Here is a 23,436-nt window from a genome sequence, read left to right as displayed (position 1 = left end):
GCCGACCATCTGGACCTTGCAGATGTTAGCCCTTCCGCACACAACTCCTCCTCCTCTACTTCCTCCACCTCCTCTTGTGCCACCACCTGACTCTGAATTCTGTTTAACATGTGCTCCAGCATGTAAATCACCGGAATAGTCATGCTGATAATGGCATCGTCAGCACTAAACATTTTCGTCGCCATTTCAAAACTGTGCAGAAGGGTGCATAGGTCCCTGATCTGAGACCACTCCTCCAGCGTGATTTGCCCCACCTCTGGATCTCGTTGGCCCAGGCTATACTGCAGAACATATTGCACCAGGGCTTGTCGGTGCTGTCACAGTCGCTGCAACATGTGCAGAGTTGAATTCCACCAGGTAGGCACATCGCATTTTGGCAGGAGAAGTGGCAGGCCCAATGACTTCTGTAGAGTTGTAAGTCGCTGAGCTGCGGGATGCGAACGGCGGAAGTGAGCACACAGCGACCGTTCCCTCTGCAGAAGGACAACTAGTCCGGGATAGTGGGCTTTAAATTGCTGGACAACCAGGTTCAACACGTAAGCTATACAAGGCACGTGTGTGACATTGCCCCGGCAAAGGGCCTCACCGAGGTTTGCAGCATTGTCGCACACGGCCTTCCCTGGTTTCAGGTCCAGTGGAGACAACCATTCATGAAACTGGTTCTCCAGAGCTGACCACAACTCCTCAGCTGTGTGACTCCCATTTCCCAGACATTTCAAATTAAAAACCGCCTGATGATGTTGAGCCCTGCTGCCAGCATAGTAAGGAGGTGTGCAGGATCCCTTCTGCACAGTTAGAAAGCTTGTGGCATGACCAGACAGGCTTTGGGTGCAGGTGGAGGACCGAGAGGAGGTTGAGGAGGCAGAAGCAGTGGAGGAACTTTGAGATAAAGAGAATTGACGCACAACTCGTGGGGACTGCAAGACTTGGACAGCAGCCCCTTGTCCTGCTGTCACCATAGTTTACCAGTGCCCAGTCAGCGACATGTAACGCCCCTGTCCATGCCTACTCATCCAAGTGTCTGTGGTGAAATGCACCCTGTCACACACAGAGTTTCTCAAAGAAGCGGTGATGTTGTGTGCGACATGCTGGTGGAGTGCAGGCACACCTTTCTTTGAGAAGTAGTGCCGACTGGGCATCTGGTACTGGGGCACTGCGACGGACATAAGGCCTCGAAAATCATAGAATCATAGAATCATAGAATCATAGAATGGTAGAGTTGGAAGGGACCTCCTGGGTCATCTGGTCCAACCCCCTGCTCAAAGCAGGATTCACTAGATCATCTCAGACAGATGTCTGTCCAGCCTCTGTTTGAAGACGTCCATTGAAGGGGAACTCACCACCTCTCGTGGCAGCCTGTTCCACTCATTAATCACCCTAACTGTCAAAAAGTTTTTTCTAATATCTAATCTGTGTCTCCTCCCATTTAGTTTCATCCCATTGATTCTAGTCTTTCCTTGTGCAAATGAGAATAAAGATGATCCTTCTACAATGTGACAGCCCTTGACATATTTGTAGACACCTATTAAGTCTCCTCTCAGTCTTCTTTTTTGCAAGCTAAACATTCCCAAATCCTGCAACCATTCCTCATAGAACATGGTTTGCAGACCAGTCACCATTCTGGTCGCTCTTCTCTGAACTTGCTCCAGTTTGTCGATGTCTTTTTTAAAATATGGTGCCCAAAACTGTACACAGTATTCCAGATGAGGTCTGACCAAAGAGGAGTAAAGACCGATAATGACTTCACGTGATCTAGACTGTATGCTTCTGTTAATACATCCCAGAATTGTATTTGCCTTTTTTGCTGCTGCATCACACTGTTGACTCATGTTCAGTCTATGATCTATTAGTATACCTAAGTCTTTTTCACATGTACTGTTGCTTAGCTCTATTCCTCCCATTCTGTATATGCTTTTTTCATTTTTATTGCCCAGATGTAGTACTTTGCATTTTTCCCTGTTAAAAAACATTCTGTTGGTTGCTGCCCACTGCTCTAGTTTATTTATGTCTTTTTGAATCCTCTCTCTCTCTTCTCCAGTATTAGCTATCCCTCCTAGCTTTGTGTCATCAGCAAATTTAATCAGTTTACCCTCAATTCCTTCATCTAAATCATTGATAAAGATGTTGAACAATACAGGTCCCAGGACGGAGCCCTGTGGTACCCCACTTGAGACATTCATCCAGCTGGATGTGAAGCCATTTACAACCACCCTTTGAGTCCGATCACTAAGCCAGTTATGAATCCACCTAACAGTTGCCTGGTCCATTGCATACTTGGTCATTTTTTCAATAAGGATGATGTGAGATACTTTGTCAAATGCTTTGCTGAAGTCAAGATATTCTATATCTACAGCATTTCCCTGATCCACCCAGTCAGTGATTCTGTCATAGAAGGAAATTAAGTAAGTCTGACATGACTTGTTAGTTACAAACCCATGCTGACTCTGGTTAATCACTTCATTCTTATCCATGTACTTACATACATGTTGTTTAATAATTTGTTCAAAGATCTTTCCTGGTATAGAAGTCAGACTCACCGGCCTATAGTTCCCTGGGTCCACCTTCTTCCCCTTTTTGAAGATAGGAACAACATTTGCTCTTCTCCAGTCTTCTGGGACTTCTCCTGTTCTCCAAGAATTTTCAAAGATTATGGAGAGTGGTTCTAAAATTTCTTCTACTTTTCTTCTGTGTCCACCAGGTGGAAAGGCAGCATTTCTGTAGCCAAGAGCTTGCAGATGGTGAAATTCAACCTCTTAGCTTTCTCATGGCTAGGAGGAAATGGTCTTTTACTTGTCCACATCTGAGGGACCGAGGGCTGGCTATTGTGCTTAGACGGGGTTGATAAGGGTGTCCCCGGCAAACTGCTGGTCTGTGAGGAAGATGCAGGCGGACATGTTAGGTTGCCTTGATCCAAATGTGGTGCTATCGATGTCGGACAGCGCTCAACACCAGCTGGTGTTACCACCTCCAAAGAAAATGATGACCTGCCAATCACGCTGGCTGTTGCGGGTAAAGAGGTGGCAGGTCTGCGTCTCAAAACAGGTGTGACTGCTGTCCCCCCAGTCACAGAGGATGAAGAGGCCGCGGATGCACAAGATATGGCAGACGGTGGTTGGCCCGGCCGGCTAGGCCGCATTGTAGCACAGTGAGCTTCCCACTGCAACTTATGCTTCATGTCCATGTGCCGGTTCATGCATGAAGTACTCAAACTATGTATTTTCTGGCCTCTACTTAGCTTTTGCTGACAAATGTTACATATAACACGAGTTGGGTCATCTTTATCGATCTGAAAAAATGCCAAGTCTATGCAAGGCTTAGCACCCATGCGACCTGAAGAGCCACCACGACTTGTGGTGAGAGACAGAGTTGTGTTTGAGGATGCAGTTGTTGACGTGTTTGCAGTACTACGTCTCTGTCCAGGAAAGCGCAACCTGACCTCGTCGTCACTAGCATCTTCCTCCACCTCCTCTGCTGACCTCATCTCTTGGCTGACTGTGGGTTGACAGTAAATTTGCAACCTGATGGAGGTCAGTATAGATGGACTAATAGACCAAGTCCCACACACTGCTAGAAGCCCAAATATTTTTTCAGAGCTAGATGCAGAAAAAAATTATTTTTAATTTGCAACCTGATGGAGGTCAGTATAGATGGACTAATAGACCAAGTCCCACACACTGCTAGAAGCCCAAATATTTTTTCAGAGCTAGATGCAGAAAAAAAATATTTTTAATTTGCAACCTGATGGAGGTCAGTATAGATGGACTAATAGACCAAGTCCCACACACTGCTAGAAGCCCAAATATTTTTTCAGAGCTAGATGCAGAAAAAAATTATATTCAATTTGCAACCTGATGGAAGTCAGTATTAGTGTTGAGCGAGCACTAAAATGCTCGGGTGCTCGAAGCTCGGGCTGAGCTCGCCGTGATACTCGGGTGCTCGACCCGAGCAACGAGCCCAATGTTAGTCTATGGGAGACTCGAGCATTTTTGCGGTGGCACCCCCGGCAGTCTTTTAAAAGCCTAACAAGTGCCCAAAACGATAGTGACAGTGCTCAAATGACATGGGGACAGCATGGGGATCGCCCCAGGAAGCATTTCTGACCCCCAGGTCACTGCTGTCAACAACGTGGTCAGAGGTATTAAGCCACTTTTACGGGCTCACAATAAAACGTTCAAAAACGAAAGTGAAACTTTTTTCCTGTGAAATATGTTAAGGAACATCCTTTCCAGGGAAAAGACTTGTGTATAAGTTAAAATAAATGACCAAAAACAAAAATACTCCTCCACACCTTCGGCTATGTTCACAAGTAGCATTTTTTATGCGTTTTTGCACTTTTGTATTGCTTTCAGCCGTGACAAATGCATTCACCGTGAAATGTCATTTTAACATTTTACAACCTTATCTGGCCATGTGCTGTGTGACACATGCATAAAGTGCTGAAAAGACAAGGGAACAGCATGGGGAAGACCCCTGGAAGCATCTCTGACTCGCAGGTCACTGTCTAAAAGTGTGCCCATCATAAGTGATCCTTACCGCATCAGAAGATGCAGACTTGCAACTATCCCCATGCAAGTTCTAGTCCCAGGGCAGTGTTCAATTGTACCTCCCCCATTCCTTGCAATACAAGCTCAAGTATGCAGCCTGCCACCCACCCACCCCCAGGCTGCAATACCATACTGCTTGCTTGCTTGCACTTTAAATTGGGCCTTTTAGGCATGTGGAGGCGGAATCTGGCCACCACGCCATGGCTGTGTCGGCGGCCTGGTATCCATACTCAGTCCCCAGCCGCCTGGTGGCCGGGTGTCCCCGCTTGCTCCCCAGCCTCCAGGGGGTGGCCGGGTGTCTATACTCGGTCCCCAGCCACCCCTATTTGTCCCGGTAACCTTTCCCACACTTTTCTTAGCCTGGCCTGCTTTAGGGCAGCATTGTCCGAGCCCACCGGACTATCAGACTCCTCCGGTGGGCCCTGGCTTCTCCATCAGGGAAGTTGAGAGTGCCAAGGTGAGGAGCATGATGAGGATGATAGAAGTTAGCATCTGCTTTGTTTTGTTGTAATGCAAGCGCATGTATGTAGTAGCGGCTAGGCCTGAGGTGGTCAGCGTTTTGACGCATATCCTACCTCCTCCGAGGATTGCGGGATGTTTTCCTGCTACTATCCAAGTTCTATGACTCCCGTTAAAACAAAGCTTCAGGTGATAAATGATGGATGAGGTAGTGGCAAAGGAGAAAGAGCAGGAGGAACAGGGACCATTCACATCAATATCAGGCCAGTCAACCAGATATGTCTTGTAGGATATGTTTCTGTAACAAAAGGAGCGGTTCGGCTACACAGTTATAGGGCATACAGTGAGTGCAATGCCTACCAAAAATTTCGAGCCACTCCAATGCCCCTTGGAAATGACATGGAGGTCAGAGGGCGTTAACTAAACCTTTTTTTCCATTTATAGCAACTGGGTCTCCCGTGCACTGTTGGCCTAAGCAGTGAATGGAAGGCTTTCCAAAAATTATGAGGAACTGCAATGCCCCTTACAAGAGCCATGTGTGGCACCCCAGGGGTCTGGTCACCACAGTAATAGAGATATTACGTCGGAGAGCAAGTGGGAGGTTTCCTGGTCAGGATCCCTTAAACATACAACATCCTCCTGCCCCAATCCTGGGAGGAGAGAATTCTGCCCTTATAAACTGGATCTGGGGCAGGGTTGAGTGAGTCAGAGAACAGTCAGAGTCAGAGTGAGAGCAAGGGAAAGTAACAGCAAGGAGCTCTGTAGGAGCTAGGAGCTAAAGACCAGGGGCTAGAAGCTGAGCAGAGCTAGCCCTGGCAGAAGACAATAGGAACTGGACACAGGAGTCTGAAGCTTTGAGGACTTATATATCCAGCAGCAGAAACCAGCTGGCAGGGGATTTCAGGTCCTCTGGCCATAGAAGCCCGGAGGCTCAGTCACCAGCAAGGGACCAGCACCACCGTCATGGAGCGGAGGCTAACAGAAGGCCCCAAGTCACCAGCCATACGGGTGAGCACTACACGGTACACTCAGGGACGTGGGCTACTTCTACCCGCTTACAGCAAGGTAGCCAGGAAGAGTGCAGACAGACGGGGAGGCCTACAACTCCACCTGGCCAGGGGAACTCCTGCTTGCTCACAGACTGACCAGGCCTCTTATGCTAGCCAGTACTCCTGGGAGGGTCTACCTTATAATCATCAGTAAAGACCCTGAACTGCACTGCAAAGACTCTGAGTCATTCCTGCTGCGCTCGTGCACCATCACCCCCATCATCCACACTCACTGCCCTGAGGCTATACTCCTCCCGAGGGGAGTTATCCCATTCTATGCTGCGCACACAACACCAGCCTCAGCGGTCTGCCTCGCAGCGGTGGTACTCCCTGACCGCAATCCACGGGTGGCGCAGTCGGACAATTAACCTCAAAACAAAAGAAAGACTGCCACTGGTTTGACCAGCCTGAGCCACAGGACCGGGTCACCGCCACGGAGGCTACAGACCCCAGAGACCCGGCACCGGGTATCCCACACACGTGTACACGCAGCCCAGGGGGCGTGTCACATGCAGTACAGCATATAACAAACATAAGTCCCATTATTGGGGAGTGGGTGTCCCATAGTATTTGGTTATGCTTTCCCAGCAAAAGCTGCCAAAAATTAGGACGGAGCAACTTGCAATGCCCCTTACAAGAGCCATGCAGTACAGCATATTACAAACATAAGTCCCATTATTGGGGAGTGGGTGTCCCATACTATTTGCTTATACTTTCCTAGCAAAAGCTGCCAAAAATTAGGACGGAGCAACTTGCAATGCCCCTTACAAGAGCCATGCAGTACAGCATATTACAAACATAAGTCCCATTATTGGGGAGTGGGTGTCCCATAGTATTTGCTTATGCTTTCCCAGCAAAAGCTGCCAAAAATTAGGATGGAGCAACTTGCAATGCCCCTTACAAGAGCCATTCAGTACAGCATATTGCAAACATAAGTCCCATTATTGGGGAGTGGGTGTCCCATAGTATTTGCTTATGCTTTCCCAGCAAAAGCTGCCAAAAATTAGGACGGAGCAACTTGCAATGCTGGCACCCTGGTGGTATTGTGGTGGTGGAGGCTGAGGATAAGGGGAAGAAGATTAAACAGCCAAAACGAGGAAGCGTATACCCATGTGTGGGTGTGAAGCGGTGCATGTGAATACACCTCCCGAAATAACACAGTGGATTTGACTTTATGTTACTCTGCTGTCATTTGGTGGTGATGAGAAGTCTGGCCCAATCCAGCCCTTGTACATTTTGATAAGGTTCAGCTTGTCAGCATTGTCAGTTGACAGGCGAGTGCGCTTATCAGTTATAATTCCCCCAGCGGCACTAAAAACACGCTCCGATAACAAGCTAGCGGCAGGGCAGGCCAGGACCTCCAAGGCGTACAGAGCGAGTTCATTCCAAGTGTCCAGCTTGGATACCCAATAATTAAAAGGCACAGAGGAATCACGGAGGACGCTGGTACGATCGGCAAGGTACTCCCTCACCATCTTTTGAAACTTTCCACTCCTTGTGAGAGTACCCCGCGCCTCAGGGCCTGTAAGCTGGGCGGGTGTCAGAAAACTGTCCCAGAACGTTGACAGTGTTCCCCTGCCTCTGCTGGATTGGAGTTGCATCTCTCTCGCCTGTACGCCTTGGTTGGGCAACGAACTGTGACCTCTGCCGCTAGCGTGTTCAGATGGGAATTTTTTTAAGAGTTCTGCAGCAAGGGCCTTCTGGTATTGCCCCATTTTTGTAGACCTCTCCACCTCAGGAATAAGAGAGTGAAAGTTCTCCTTGTAGCGGGGGTCTACAAGTGTCACCAACCAGTAATGACTGTCACCCAACATTTTGACAACGCAAGGGTCACGGTTAAGGCAGCGTAACATAAAGTCAGCCATGCGTGCCAGACTGGTAACGGGCAAGATTTCCGTGTCCTCACCAAGATGACGACTGACCATGCTCTCCTCCTCCTCCTCCTCTTCCTCCTCCCCCCTGTCCTCAGGCCACCCACGCTGAACCGACGGTATGACACTTGTACAGGTACTACCGTCTACAACGCATGATAGCAGCTCCTGTTCTTCCTCCTCCTCCTCCTCTCCCTCATTGTCCCCCAATGCACGTTGGGATGAGATGAGGCTGGGCTGTGTGTAATCGCCCACTACGGCTTCTTGATCCATCTCATCATACTCTGGCTGCAATGCCTCCTCTTTAATTCTCTGCAGAGAGCGTTGCAAAAGACAGACAAGTGGGATGCTGACACTAATGATGGCGTCATCGCCACTCACCATCTTGGTGGCCTCCTCAAAGTTTGTCAGGATGGTACATATGTCAGACATCCAGGTCCACTCCTGAGTTCTTATGTGTGGAGTCTGACCTGAATATCGACGGCCTTGTTGCAGCTGGTACTCCACAACTGCTCTCTTCTGCTCACAAATCCTTTGCAACATGTGGAGGGTAGAGTTCCAACGTGTGGGGACATCACACACCAGTCGGTGTGCTGGAAGCTGCAAACGCTGCTGCAACAAAGCAAGGGCGGCGGAAGCTGTAGCCGATTTGCGAAAATGAGCTGACAGGCGGCGTACTTTCACGAGCAGATCTGGCAACTCGGGGTACGATTTAAGAAACCGCTGAACCACGAGGTTAAGCACATGAGCCAGGCATGGTACGTGTGTGATCTCACCTCACCTCAGAGCCGCCACCAGGTTACGGCCATTGTCACACACGACCATGCCGGGATGTAGGTTCAGCGGTCTCAGCCACAGATCTGCCTGCTCTTTCACAGCTGTCCACAACTCACAAGCAGTGTGAGGTTTATCACCTAAGCTTATGAGTTTCAGCACAGCCTGTTGCCGCTTGGCGGTGGCAGTACTGCAATGCTTCCAGCTTGTAACTGATGTGGTGATATCTGAGATGGAGGCTGAACATGAGGAGGAGGAGGATGCGCAGGAGCTGTACACTGTGGGGGCAACTCTGACTGACATAGGGCCCGGAAGCCTCGGTGTGGGGAGGATGTGTTCCGTCCCAAGGTCCGACTGGGTCCCGGCTTCCATTATGTTTACCCAGTGTGCCGTCAGAGAGATGTACCGTCCCTGGCCACAAGCACTTGTCCACGTGTCCGTTGTCAGGTGGACTCTCCCAGTAACTGCGTTGTTGAGGGCACGGCAGATGATTTGGGACACATGCTTGTGTAGTGTGGGGATGGCACACCAGGCAAAATACTGTCGGCTGGGGACCGAGTACCGAGGGACGGCCACCGCCATAAGATTGAGGAAGGATTCCGTCTCCACCAGCCTAAAAGGCAGCATTTCCAATGCAAGCAGTCGTGAAATATGCGAATTTAGGACTGTGGCCTGTGGGGCGTTAGCTGCGAATTTCCGATTTCGTTCAAAGGTCTGGGATATGGACAATTGAACGCTGCGGTGGGACGTGGACGTGGATGTTGATGTTGTTTCTTGAGAAACTGCCATAACAAGTGAAGACTGAGAGGAGGGGGCATCTTTACTTGCAGTATGGACAGGGGATTGCCTTGCACACACAACAGGGGGTTCTATTGCACGCACAACAGTGGAAGAAGCAGTGGTGACAACCGCTGACACTGGTCGTGGACCCTGGGTTTCGCCCCACAAAGTCGGGTGCTTTGCTGCCATGTGCCTGATCATGCTGGTGGTGGTCAGGCTGGTAGTTTTGTCACCCCTGCTGATGCTGGCATGGCAGGTGGAACATATGGCCTTTTTGGGGTTATCAGCAGAGTCTTTAAAAAAATTCCAGACTCTGGAAGACCTACCGCTTGTACTGGCAACGTCCCTTGTGTTGGTGTTACGGGGAACGGTTGCCTGCCTTGTGTCTGCGGCCACCACACTGCTTCTTCCTGCCTGTTGGGGTACTCTGCCTCCCTCCCCATGTGTGCTGCTGGCCTCACTCTGCATGTCCTCCTTCCACGTTGGGTCAGTTACTAGATCATCCACCACCTCCTCCTCTTCCACTTGCGCACCACGATCCTCCTCCTCACTACCTGGCAATTGTGTCTCGTCATCGTCCACCTCTTGTGACAGATTGCCAACGTCGACTTCCTGTGGCCGTGGCTGTTCAAATATTTGGGCATCGCAACATGGGATCTCCTCTTCCACCACTTCAAGCGTATCAGGCGAGGGGCCCAAATATGGAAATGAACCAGTGAACAGCTCTTCTGAGTGTCCAAGTGAGGGATCACTTGCTGTCTGACGACACTCGGCATGGTGGGAGGAATGAGCATCAGGGTGAGGAGGAGTATGCGGTCGAGACTCACGGCTACTAAGAGTTGACCGTGTGGAAGACAGACCGGAGGTGGTGGTGCCCAGGTAACTGGAAGTATTGTCTGCTTTCCAATTAATAACCTGTTCACACTGATCAGTTCTCAATACTGGTGTTATTCTGTGCTTCCTTAGTAATTCGGTCAAGAAGTGGGAGCGAGAAGATGTGGCTGTTGGCTGTGGCACATTTTCACCTTGGCCACGGCCCAGTCCTCTGCACGAACCATCACCAGAACGTCCACTTCCACGTCCCTTGCCACGCGCCTTGCCCATTGTAAATGAAGTAAAATAGCTTACACTTACACTATCAATGGAAAAAGGGTAATAAAGAGTAGATTAGAACCGTGGAAGAGGAAAACCACAGTTATTGTTTACTGGGGTATACCACACTTTTTTAAATAGAGATATTTGCGGCTGAACAGTGAGCGACACACTAAAACTGCTTTTTTTTTAGATACCAAAGGCCCAAAACTGGATAGTACAGCGATTTGACCCGTGAAACTGCGAAACCACACTGGGATGTCGGGCCTACACAAGACTATTTTCAACAGATATATTTTTGTGTCACAACATTCAGGAGACACTACTGTTTTTCTTTACGGAAAAAACTACCAAAAGCTGAATAATAGAGATTTTTTACCGTGGGATGGCAAAACCACAGTTATTGTTTACTGGGGTATACCACACTTTTTTAAATAGAGATATTTGCGGCTGAACAGTGAGCGACACACTCAAACTGCTTTTTTTTTAGATACCAAAGGCCAAAAACTGGATAGTACAGCGATTTGACCCGTGGAACTGCGAAACCACACTGGGATGTCGGGCCTACACAAGACTATTTTCAACAGATATATTTTTGTGTCACAACAGTCAGGAGACACTACTGTTTTTCTTTACGGAAAAAACTACCAAAAGCTGAATAATAGAGATTTTTACCGTGGGATGGCAAAACCACAGTTATTGTTTACTGGGGTATACCACACTTTTTAAATAGAGATATTTGCGGCTGAACAGTGAGCGACACACTCAAACTGTTTTTTTTTTAGATACAAATGGCCCAAAATGGATAATACAGAGGTTTGAACCTTGGAAGTGCAAAACAACACTTCTGTTTCTCTAGCCTACACCAGACTATTTTCAACAGTTATATTTGTGTCTGAAAAATCAGAGACACGCTTTTTTTTTTGGGGGGGAGGAAGGGGGGACACACCAAAAGGTTAATAAGACGGGTATTTGTACAGTGTGAAGGAGGAAAAAAAAAGGAGGATTTAGATGGAAAAAAAAGGATTTTTCCTGGCCCCCGACACCTGGTGCTAAGTCCAGCAATTTCAGCAACAGGAGCACACAGGACTGTAATGCAGCGTTTGCTGGTATAACCACTGCGTCTCCTATACAGCCTGCCTGCCTGCCTGGTATCTGGGATGGATATTAGTCCTGAAAAGGACTGTTTGTTTGTTCTGGTAGCCTTTACAGACCCTACACTAACTATTTCACAGTTTATATCTCTCCCTAAATCAGCAGCGCTGTCCCTACACTGTCTAATCCGGAGCGACTGAGTCCAAGATGGCGGCGCCCCGTTTTAAATACTCGAGGTGACGCTGTGCAGCCAGCCAATCACTGTAATGCCCACAACCAACATGGCTGCAGCATTACAGTGACTGGCTGGCAATCCCTGCATGTTCATTGGCTCTGTAAAGAGCGCCAAACATGCAGGGCGGAGACCCGAGCTTCCGCCCGAGGAACCCGGAAATGCTCGGTGCTCGCCGAACATCCCGAGTAGCGTGATGATCGGGCGAGTACCGAGCAGTGTCGAGCATGTTCGCTCAACACTAGTCAGTATAGATGGACTAATAGAACAAGTCCCACACACAGCTAGAAGCCCAAATATTTTTTCAGAGCTAGATGCAGATAAAAATTATATTCAATTTGCAACCTGATGGAGGTCAGTATAGATGGACTAATAGAACAAGTCCCACACACTGCTAGAAGCCCAAATATTTTTTCAGAGCTAGATGCAGAAAAAATTATTTTTAATTTGCAACCTGATGGAGGTCAGTATAGATGGACTAATAGACCAAGTCCCACACACTGCTAGAAGCCCAAATATTTTTTCAGAGCTAGATGCAGAAAAAAATTATATTCAATTTGCAACCTGATGGAGGTCAGTATAGATGGACTAATAGAATGATGCTATGCCCAAAAGGTTTTACTTCACTAGGTGCAGTAAAAAAAAATTGGTATTCTATACACAGGTGGTGTAGCTTGCAACACAGATAGGCTACTCCACTGACTAACACACTCTGCAATAGGCCAAAAAGGATTAGCTTTGCTAGATTTAGCCAAATGCTGTGAAAAAAACTTGCACAGCACTGGCACAGACCTGCCTGGCAAAAACTGATAGGAACTGATGTAACCTAGTCCTGAAAAGGACTGCAATTACAATTAGTCTTTACTCCCAACTAGTGTTGAGCCACCCCCGTAGTGTTCGAGTTCGGCTCGGTTCGTCGAACACCCGTGTGTTCGCCGTACTGTTCGTCGAACTGTTCGTCGAACACCTTTGAACACCGTTAAAACCAATGGCAGGCAAACAAAAACACATAGAAACACATAGAAAACACCTTCAAAGGTGTCCAAAAGCTGACAAACTGCTCAGAAGACACAACTCACACATGGAAAAGTGACAAGTACATATAGTCATGCGAAAATAAAAGAGGTGGAGGAGTAAAAGGAGGGGGAGACACAGATGACGCGCCCCCTGGGCCAGTGCTGTTTGGGGATTACCCGGAGCCGGATCTGATGGGGGTTGTAGTCTCCGAGTGGCGGCGACCCGGTCCGTGCCCAGGGTGTCAAACTCAGTGTGTGGCAGTCTTTACAGATGTTATTAGTTGTTCTTAGTGTCGACTACGCCACCCGTTGATTTGCGGTCAAAAGGCCGCCGCTGCAGCAGGGTCCGCTGAGGCTGGTGGTATATGTGCAGCTGTGGTAGTATAACCCCCAACGGGAGGGGTATAGCCTCAGGGGGTCAGGTGTAGAGGATGGTGGTAGTGGTGGTGCAGTGTGGATGGTAAGAAGACTCAGAGTCGGGCTGTGCAGTTCAGGGTTTTTACTTACTGCTGTTCTGTTGGTCACTCTGGCCTTGAGTGACCGCCCGAGCCGTGCTGCGTCCACCAAGTCCTGGACTCGGCCAACCCCCAAGCAATTCTGGAGCGTGGTCCTGAGCTCCCTTTCTGACTGTCCTCTCTACTGGCCGTTCCCACCAGGGGTCCACTTATGTCCGGCTCCCTCGGGTCTCCTGTTGGGTGAACCTTCTTAGACTTCCCTGACCCTATGCTCGGTGTGCCTTCTTAGTGGACTTGGTGAGGGGCTGCTCCACATGTAATGTCGCAGCCTCCGGTTCTTAGTTGAGGGTAGTTTCTCTCCTCCACTAATTTGGGATCCGGTTCCCTTACGTGCCAACCCTTCACCCTTCTGGTTGTATACTGGGTTCTTGGGGTTCCTTCTTCTCCCCCTCTGGGTCCTTCTCTTCTCCTCTCTCTCTTCTCTCTGCAGGCGCTCCTGGACCTCTCTCAGGACTGACTGACCCTCTACAGAAGACTGACCCTGATCTAAGATGGTGCCCACCTTATATACTCCCTCTATGTGTGAGCTCAGGTGACCAGCACCCAATGAGCTCCTAGCCTTACCCAGACTGCTCCCCCTATCTGCCCCTACACTACTGGGATGTTCCACCCCCCTCCCACTCCAGCCAGGGACAGACACTGTCGTACCTGCACATATACTGGTGGGAGTACCGTCGGTCTGTCCCCCGGAAATGGGATGTATGTAGTGTATGCAGCTATCTGAGCTCAGTCCCACACTCCATCCTTACCCGGGAGTGGAATACCACACCTCTGGCTTGAGGTGTAATACCCCTGTAGCAGCCGAGTCCTCAGGGTGCTACATTCCCCCCTGGTAAATCACAGCACGTCCTCGGGCTGTAAGAGAATAAAACATCCATAAACATACAATTTTTTTCATAACAACATAAACATATAAAACATTATATATATATTTCTGCAGCATAAAACTTTTTCATAATAAACATTCTTGTAAACTTTCTTGTTCCTCCGGCCACGGTGCAACTTGTGACCGGGTAAAGTGCGACAGTCTCTTGTAGAATAACACAGCTTTCCTATAAAACCAGTAGGGGGCGCCTTAAAAAGCGCAACTATATACAAGGGGAAATATGGCCGCTCTCAGTCCTCGGTCAGTGGGAATAGGGACACACGGGTTTCAGTTCAATTTGCTGGTCCCAACGGGGACTATATTTTAACTAGCAGCAGTAACAGTTTTATACCCTGACGGGTAACTATGTATAGTCTCTTTACCGTACTTTAATGACGGCGTACTCCTGCTCCTCCTTCAGACCCGTCCGGGTCCTCTTGCTCCTCTTCACACCGTAGCTCCTCCTCCGTCAGCCGGTGTACATGGAGGGCGTAGGGTCCTTTGGCACACTTGTGCCGGGTGAACGTGACCTCGTCCCCTACATATAGGTCACGACCTCTGTGTCCCTCCGGCAGATGGGACTCCACGTCTCTTCTGGTCACAAAGACGTCGCCGGGGGTGTGGTGATCCCTGATGAAACCCCAACCGTGCTGCAGTTGAAACTTAACCACAGTCCCGGTGGTACGGGGACCATGAGCTGCACGGGGGTCTCTCCTGGTCCTGCTCTTCTGTCCTGCGCTCTGTTCCTGCAGCCGCTGCTCACGGACCGGCCTCTCTCTCCGTTCTTGCTCGAAGACTGCCAACTGCTGGCGGCAGCACTCTACACGCTCCGCTGCGGCTGCCCGAGTTTCCTGAGTGAACCCCATGAGGTCTCCTCCGGTGGGGTCCCACTCGAACTGCGCTTCTTCCAGCGGGAGCGGGGTCCTCTTAACGGGCTTCGGAGCCGGAATCAGGGGCTCGCACAGGGGCCTTGCTTTTTGGAGTTCCAGTTGGTAGTACTCCGGTGGCCATCTAAAGGGCTGCCCATCCGGGCACGTATGCTGGGCAAATAGGTCTTCACCCAGGTGTGGCGCTGTGGATGTTGAGGGCGCGGTGGTGGTAGCGGCACCCGGGTTCGCCAGGCCTTGCGACCAGGCCTGGGGTACCCTGAACGTAAAGGGCACCGTGAAGACGGCGGCGCCCGGGGTTACTTGGCCCAGCGACCAGGCCGGTGGTGTTTCCTGCTTTGCCGCGCTCAGGGTTGAGGCGCGTGACGTCACAGGGGTCGCGGCCGCGGCTTCTGCTTGAGGCCTTGTCTGGAGCGGTGACGATGCAGCGACGGGCACGGCAGGGGGAATTTCGGGCTCTGCGACGGGGAGCTGGGGCAGGCACGTGGTTTCTCGGCTCGGGGTAGTGACGTCCCCTTTACCTGCCTCCATCTGTTCAGCTCCCTCTTCGGCGCCGTCTCCGGCCTTCACTCCTCCTGCACCATCCTCAGAGGCGGTCTGTCTCCTCGTCTCGGGTGGCGTGCTTCGCTGGCGGGTTCTTGCCTGCAGGGCCATCTCTCGGCTCCACTCCGTCAGCGTCTCTCGCTGCACCTGGGCCATCCTCCATGCGAGGCGCTCCAGCGCGGTCTGCGCACACTCCCGGTCTCGGGGGAGCTGTGCCAGGATCTCCACTAAGCCTAGTGGGGTTGTTGCTTGCAGCAGGCTCCTGACCACAGGGTCGGTGCTGCCTGACTCTCCTTCCATCTCCGGGTACGACTTCTCCGGAGTCCTCTCCAGACTTCTTGTCTCCGGGTGCGCTCTCTCCAGACTTCTTGTCTCCGGGTGCGCTCTCTCCAGACTCCTCCAGGCTGCACCCATCTTCGTTCTTTTGTTCTGTCTCCGCCCACATTGAAGGTGGTCCCGGGGCAACTTTGTGATTGTCAGTTCCAGGGGCAGCTCTCTCACGCTGATGGACATTTCTAGCATCACAGTCTCCGTTGGTGGGGGTGGTTTCCGCTTTTGGCGCCATTCCTTGACCTGGCCCACGATGGGAGGTGACCTCTTGCCACCCTCTGGCACGCCCATAATGGCGTCCGCTCTTCCAAGGCGGGAAATCTTCTGGAAATGGCGGGAATCGTCTCCCAGTGGCGGGAAACTCCGTGGATGGCGGGAAAAAGCTGCAGATGGCGGGCAACCGGCGGGAAACGATCCGTGATGGCGTCCCATGGGGGGGACCCTCTGGAACCGGCGGGAGACTTCTTCTTGAGGTAAATTTGAACTTTTCTTCAGGCACGCAGTACCCGGTGGTTGCGGGCACGAAATCCTGCCGACTACGCCAAAGTTGACGCGCCCCCTGGGCCAGTGCTGTTTGGGGATTACCCGGAGCCGGATCTGATGGGGGTTGTAGTCTCCGAGTGGCGGCGACCCGGTCCGTGCCCAGGGTGTCAAACTCAGTGTGTGGCAGTCTTTACAGATGTTATTAGTTGTTCTTAGTGTCGACTACGCCACCCGTTGATTTGCGGTCAAAAGGCCGCCGCTGCAGCAGGGTCCGCTGAGGCTGGTGGTATATGTGCAGCTGTGGTAGTATAACCCCCAACGGGAGGGGTATAGCCTCAGGGGGTCAGGTGTAGAGGATGGTGGTAGTGGTGGTACAGTGTGGATGGTAAGAAGACTCAGAGTCGGGCTGTGCAGTTCAGGGTTTTTACTTACTGCTGTTCTGTTGGTCACTCTGGCCTTGAGTGACCGCCCGAGCCGTGCTGCGTCCACCAGGTCCTGGACTCGGCCAACCCCCAAGCAATTCTGGAGCGTGGTCCTGAGCTCCCTTTCTGACTGTCCTCTCTACTGGCCGTTCCCACCAGGGGTCCACTTATGTCCGGCTCCCTCGGGTCTCCTGTTGGGTGAACCTTCTTTGGCTTCCCTGACCCTATGCTCGGTGTGCCTTCTTAGTGGACTTGGTGAGGGGCTGCTCCACATGTAATGTCGCAGCCTCCGGTTCTTAGTTGAGGGTAGTTTCTCTCCTCCACTAATTTGGGATCCGGTTCCCTTGCGTGCCAACCCTTCACCCTTCTGGTTGTATACTGGGTTCTTGGGGTTCCTTCTTCTCCCCCTCTGGGTCCTTCTCTTCTCCTCTCTCTCTTCTCTCTGCAGGCGCTCCTGGACCTCTCTCAGGACTGACTGACCCTCTACAGAAGACTGACCCTGATCTAAGATGGTGCCCACCTTATATACTCCCTCTATGTGTGAGCTCAGGTGACCAGCACCCAATGAGCTCCTAGCCTTACCCAGACTGCTCCCCCTATCTGCCCCTACACTACTGGGATGTTCCACCCCCCTCCCACTCCAGCCAGGGACAGACACTGTCGTACCTGCACATATACTGGTGGGAGTACCGTCGGTCTGTCCCCCGGAAATGGGATGTATGTAGTATATGCAGCTATCTGAGCTCAGTCCCACACTCCATCCTTACCCGGGAGTGGAATACCACACCTCTGGCTTGAGGTGTAATAACCCTGTAGCAGCCGAGTCCTCAGGGTGCTACACAGATATAGGCATGTCATGCCCTTCTAAAATCCAAAAAGTGAGAAGCCGACACGGCCAGTCCGCTCCTGCCCGTGCCACCTCCGTGTCGCCGGGTTTGTGCCAGAGACGCGGTGAACCATGATGGCCAGCCCCCCTCTCCCAATACTGGTGCCTGTCCGCTGGTGGGTTGAGCGAGCCCCCCTGTGGTGGAGGCAGCTCTAAGCTTTTTAATTTAAATTGTCTCTCTAATTTGAATGAATACACTTTAAATCCATTTACAAGGATCTATTGGAGGGCAAGTCTCATGCCAGCAGCTGCGTAATTCCAGCTCCAGTAGCGTCCACTAAAGCTGCTGCAGTTAAAAAGCTTTTATAAGGATCGAGCTCGGCTGTCCACCGCAAGGCATCCTACTGCCAGTCCCAGCCCCTATGCCTTGGGGTGTCTCCTGATGCTCTTCACTGAGTATCCCATGGTCCCGAAGCATTTCCTTTGAAAAAATTAAGTGTCTAAACTACAGGTGGTGTAGCTTGCTTAACAGCCGGGATAATCCGCTGACTAGCAGACACTGCTACTAGGCACAAAGTATTTCCTGGGCTAGATGCAGTTAAAAATTTGTAATTAGATACTCTCGTTGGATGCTGAGAAAGCATTCCATAGAGTCTCCTGGCACGCCATATATGATTCTCTTAAAAAGCTTGGGGTAGGGGTCTAGGGGACCCTTTTATAGCCAAAATCACGGCCCTGTATCGCAATACGTCACCTAGGCTGAAGATAAATGGAACTGTAGCACCCTGAGGGCTCGGTTGCTACAGACGTATTGCACCTCACCCAGAGGTGTGATATCTCACTCTCAGGTAAGGATGGAGTGTGGATCAGGACCCGACACCTGCATGCATTACACCACATTGCCGTGGGGCAGGGTGACCAATATGCCCCTGAGATGGGCACGACAGTTCCTGTCCCTGGCTGGAGTGGGGGGAGGGAACACTGAGGAAGGGGAACCCTGTAGTGCAGGAGCAGGGAGGAAGCAGTTCCTGGGTGCATTGAGAAGGGAGTATAAAAGGTGGGCACCATCTTAGTTCAGTGCAGAGAAGTCTGAGCAGAAGTGGCAGGGAGCAGGGGCTCTGCATGAGCTCTGCTCCGGAGGCGGGCCTAGTAACAGAGGCCCAGGCCTGGAAGAGGGAGAAGGAAGGAAGAGGAGCAGAGAAGGCTCCAGGAACGAGGAATGAAGGGATCCCAGGGGTGCGGACGGGCGAGTCGCCACCGCACGCCCGAATCCACCTGCGTGGAGGGGTCAGGCCAAAGGGGGAGACCGGTCCCCGAACTAGTGGAGGCAGGAAACGACCCTCAGCTAGAAACCGGAGGCTCTGACATTTTATGTGGCGCAGCCCCTCGCTACACCCACTAGGAAGGCACCACATAGGGTCAGGGAAACTGGCGCCAAGTTTACCAAGAGGAGGCCCGAGGCAGCCGGACAGAAGTGTTGGTAAGAAAGGCCAGACAAAGGACACACAAAGGGGGTCCTGTGAAGTGCTCCAAAGTTATCTGGGAGTTGTCTGAGCCCCTCACCTGGTGAGCACAGTACGACGTGGGCAGCCGTTACCTGCAGACGTGGTCTGGATAATAAGAACTGTGAGTAAAGGCCCTGGACTGCATCACTGACTCCGTGTCGTTACTGCTGCTGCCCTGCACCATCACCCCCATCCTCCGCATACACTGCCCTGAGGCTATACTCCTCCCGTGGGGAGTTATGCTACGCTCTGCTGCACCCACAACACCAGCCTCAGCGGTCTGCCCTTTAGCGGCGGTTCACTCTGACCGCAATCCACGGGTGGGGTAGTCGGACATTTAAACATCAAAACCACATAAATAGTTCCGCCACTGGTTTGACCGCCCTGAGCCACGGAACCGGGTCGCCGCCACGAAGACTACAACCACCAGCATCCACCAAAAAGGGTCCGGCTCCGGGTGTCCCAAGGCCCAGGGGGTGCGTCAGAACATTTTCATCACCTTTCACAATCACCAATGGGACAAGGCAGGGATGTCCTCTGTCCCCTCTCTTATACATCCTAGTGACGGAGCACCTGCTCTCATCAATTCGCCATAACCCCAATATTAGGTGGATTGAGGTGGGAGGCTCCGAGTACAAGTGCTCTCTATTTGCTGATGATGTCCTAGTATATATCACTCAATCACATATATCCATCCATGCTGTTATGGCTGAAATAGATCACTTTGTTACATGGTAAAATTTTAAAATCAATGCAGTGAAGTCTGAGGCCCTCGATGTCTCCCTCCCCAAATCCATATAGGATTCCATCCAGTCCAACTTTCCCTTTGCCTGGCCCTCACAGGGTATCAAATACTTAGGAATTCCTATTCATAGAGACCTCTCCCATCTATGTTATCTTAATTTTGGGACCTTTATTGAACAATTCCATACAGACCACGGTTGGCAAGTTAGAACTGTAAGATTCACTACGTGAACCGCTGGTGTTTTGTGGAAAAGCACATGTACACCGCGTTCCAAATTATTATGCAAAAAGTGTTTAGGAGTGATAAGGGAAGAATTTGTTTGTTTGTCAGTTAAACTCATTGATGGTGATGTGTGTCAGGGCTCTTTATATCACTGTAAGCAATTGCAGACACCTGTGCTAATAAGTTTGGCAGGTGTGTCCAATGAAAGGCAAGACTACTTAAGAAGGCTCTCTCACATTATTAAGCAGCCTACATTTTCTGCCAAAATGGGAAAGAAAAAGGATGTGTCGGCTGCTGAGAAGCAACAAATTGTGGAGTGTTTAGGTCAAGGCATGACTACAATCAACATTGTGCGATGATCAGGATGAAGTGTCTTGGCAATCAAGAAGTATGTAGCTGATTTACAGTACACACGTGTGCGTGCTGATAAGGGCAAATTGAGGACTCTTTCCTACAGGCAATTACGTCAGGTTGAAAGAGCAGCGGCAAAAAAGCCTTGTCATAGCAGCAGACAAGTTTTTGAAGCTGCTTGTGCCTCCAACGTCCCCCGAACAACAAGATGCAGGGTCCGTCAGAGGTTTGCAGCTGTGCATACGCCATCCTGTCGACCTCCTCTATCCACTTCACACAAGCAGAAACGGCTCCAGTGGGCCAAACATTACATGAAGACTGATTTCAAAACTGTTTTGTTCACGGATGAGTGCCGTGCAGCGCTCGATGGTCCAAATGGATGGAGTGGAGGATGGCTGGTTGATGGACACCCCACGCAAACACGGCTACAGCGCCAACAAGGAGGAGGTGGAGTAATGTTTTGGGCTGGAATCATGGGGAGAGAGATTGTCGGCCCCTTTAGGATCCCTGAAGGCGCTAAAGATGAACTCCATAATGTATGTGGATTTTCTCAAACAGCACTTCCTGCCATGGTTCAAGAAGAAGAACCGTGTATTTCACAGCATGATCATTTTTCTGCATGATAATGCACCATCTCATGCTGCACATAAAACATCTGCATCTCTGGCTGATATGGGCATAAAAGGGGACAAACTTATGGTGTGACCCCCATGCTCCCCTGACCTCTACCCCATTCAGAACCTTTGGAGCATCATTAAAAGGAGTGTCTATGATGGCGGGAGGCAGTTCACATCTAAGCAACAGCTCTGGGAGTGTATTCTGTCCTCATGCAAAACAATTGAAGCAGAAACCATCCAAAACCTGACAAATTCAATGGACGAGAGAGTTCAGAAGCTCCTTTCGAACAAGGGGTCCTATGTGAAAATGTAACATCACCTAGAATAAAGTTTTGAGTTGAAAACTGTTTGATTTCAGTTTCTAACAACCTGCTAATGCTTATAATTTCAAAAATGACCATTTTTTTGGTCTTTATTAAAATGAAAAGGTTGATCGAAAAGTTTGGGGGATCTAAGAGTGTGGCAACCCAGTAGTCATGATTACTTCGAATTCTGACAATATGAGGGTCATGCTGCAGGTAGTGCAGCAAGAAGTCACTTATGTGTCTTGCGCATCTCGGAGCCCCAAAATTATTTTCCGGGCTAGATGCAGCTAAAAATTATTTTTAATTTTAAATCTGGTGGAGCTTATTATAGATGGCCTAATAGGATCAGTGCTGCACACTGCTACAAAGCCCAAATTATTTTCCAGTCAAGATACAGATAAACAAGATTAGTAATTTGAAAGCTTAAAACGTTTGGTAGGGTGATTTTAACCAATCATCCATCTTTTACTCTCCCCAGGATGACACAGGGGTAGAAAAGTCGTTTCGGATCCATGATTTGTTCATCTTTATGAACGTGAGTCTGTCTACATTATCAGTGGAGAGCCGCGTGCGCTTATCTGTCAGCACACCACCAGCAGCGCTGAACACACGTTCAGACAGAACGCTGGCTGCGGGGCATGACAAGATCTCCAAGGCGTAAGTGGCTAGCTCTGGCCATTTATCCAGAGTGGAAGCCCAAAAAGAGCAAGGGTCCAGTGACACAGTCGTGGCTTCAATGTTTACTTGGAGATACTCCTGTACCATCGTCTCTAGGCGTTGACTATGTGTCAGACTTCTTGTCTCCTGTGGCCTTGCAAAGGATGGGCTAAAAAAGTGGTGAAATGATTCCGCAAAATTGATGTTACCAGCAGATACTGTGGTTCTGTTACGGTTTGAGTGCTGAACACTTGACGGTCCCACGGTTGGCAAGTTGGAACTGTGAGATTCACTACGTGCACCACTGGTATTTTGTGGAAAAGCACATGTAAGATTCTGCAAAAGTCTCTGCTGATACTCCTGCATGCGTGCATCCCTTTCTATGGCAGGAATAATTTCTGCAAATTTACTTTTGTACCGGGGATCTAACAGTGTGGCAACCCAGTAGTCAGGATTATTTCTAATTCTCACAATTCGAGGGTCATGTTGCAGGTAGTGCAGCAAGAAGGCACTCATGTGTGTTGCGCATCCAGGAGCACCAAGTCCCTGTTGTGTTGGTGGCGAGGTAACAATCATGCTTCCTTCCTCTGTCCTCTCCCCCAAACCTCGCACAACAGAAATGTGATCAAGGTCTCCCTCATCTGATGAGTCTTCCATCAGTTCGTCCTCCACTTCTTCCTGGGCTCCTGCACCTTCCTCACTAGTTTGGCTGCTACCATGCGCCCTGGTAAAACCATCTCCCCCACCCTCACATGCCTGCCGCCTTGGTGCTGCCGACCTTCTGGACCTTGCAGATGTTAGCCCTTCCGCATACAACTCCTCCTCCTCTACTTCCTCCACCTCCTCTTGTGCCACCACCTGACTCCGAATTCTGTTTAACATGTGCTCCAGCATGTAAATCACCGGAATAGTCATGCTGATAATGGCATCGTCAGCACTAAACATCTTCGTCGCCATTTCAAAACTGTGCAGAAGGGTGCATAGGTCCCTGATCTGAGACCACTCCTCCAGCGTGATTTGCCCCACCTCTGAATCTCGTTGGCCCAGGCTATACGTCAGAACGTATTGCACCAGGGCTTGTCGGTGCTGCCACAGTCGCTGCAACATGTGCAGAGTTGAATTCCACCGGGTAGGCACATCGCATTTTAGCCGGTGAAGTGGCAGGCCCAACGACTTCTGTAGAGATGTAAGTCGCTGAGCTGCGGGATGCGAACGGCGGAAGTGAGCACACAGCGACCGTGCCCTCTGCAG

The sequence above is a fragment of the Phyllobates terribilis genome, unplaced genomic scaffold (assembly GCF_046119375.1).
Source record: "Phyllobates terribilis strain yellow unplaced genomic scaffold, ASM4611937v1 Scaffold_3__8_contigs__length_932513732, whole genome shotgun sequence".
In the NCBI taxonomy this organism is placed as follows: Eukaryota; Metazoa; Chordata; class Amphibia; order Anura; family Dendrobatidae; genus Phyllobates; species Phyllobates terribilis.
The sequence above is the reverse complement of the archived record's forward strand: the minus strand, read 5'-3'. Positions refer to the sequence as shown.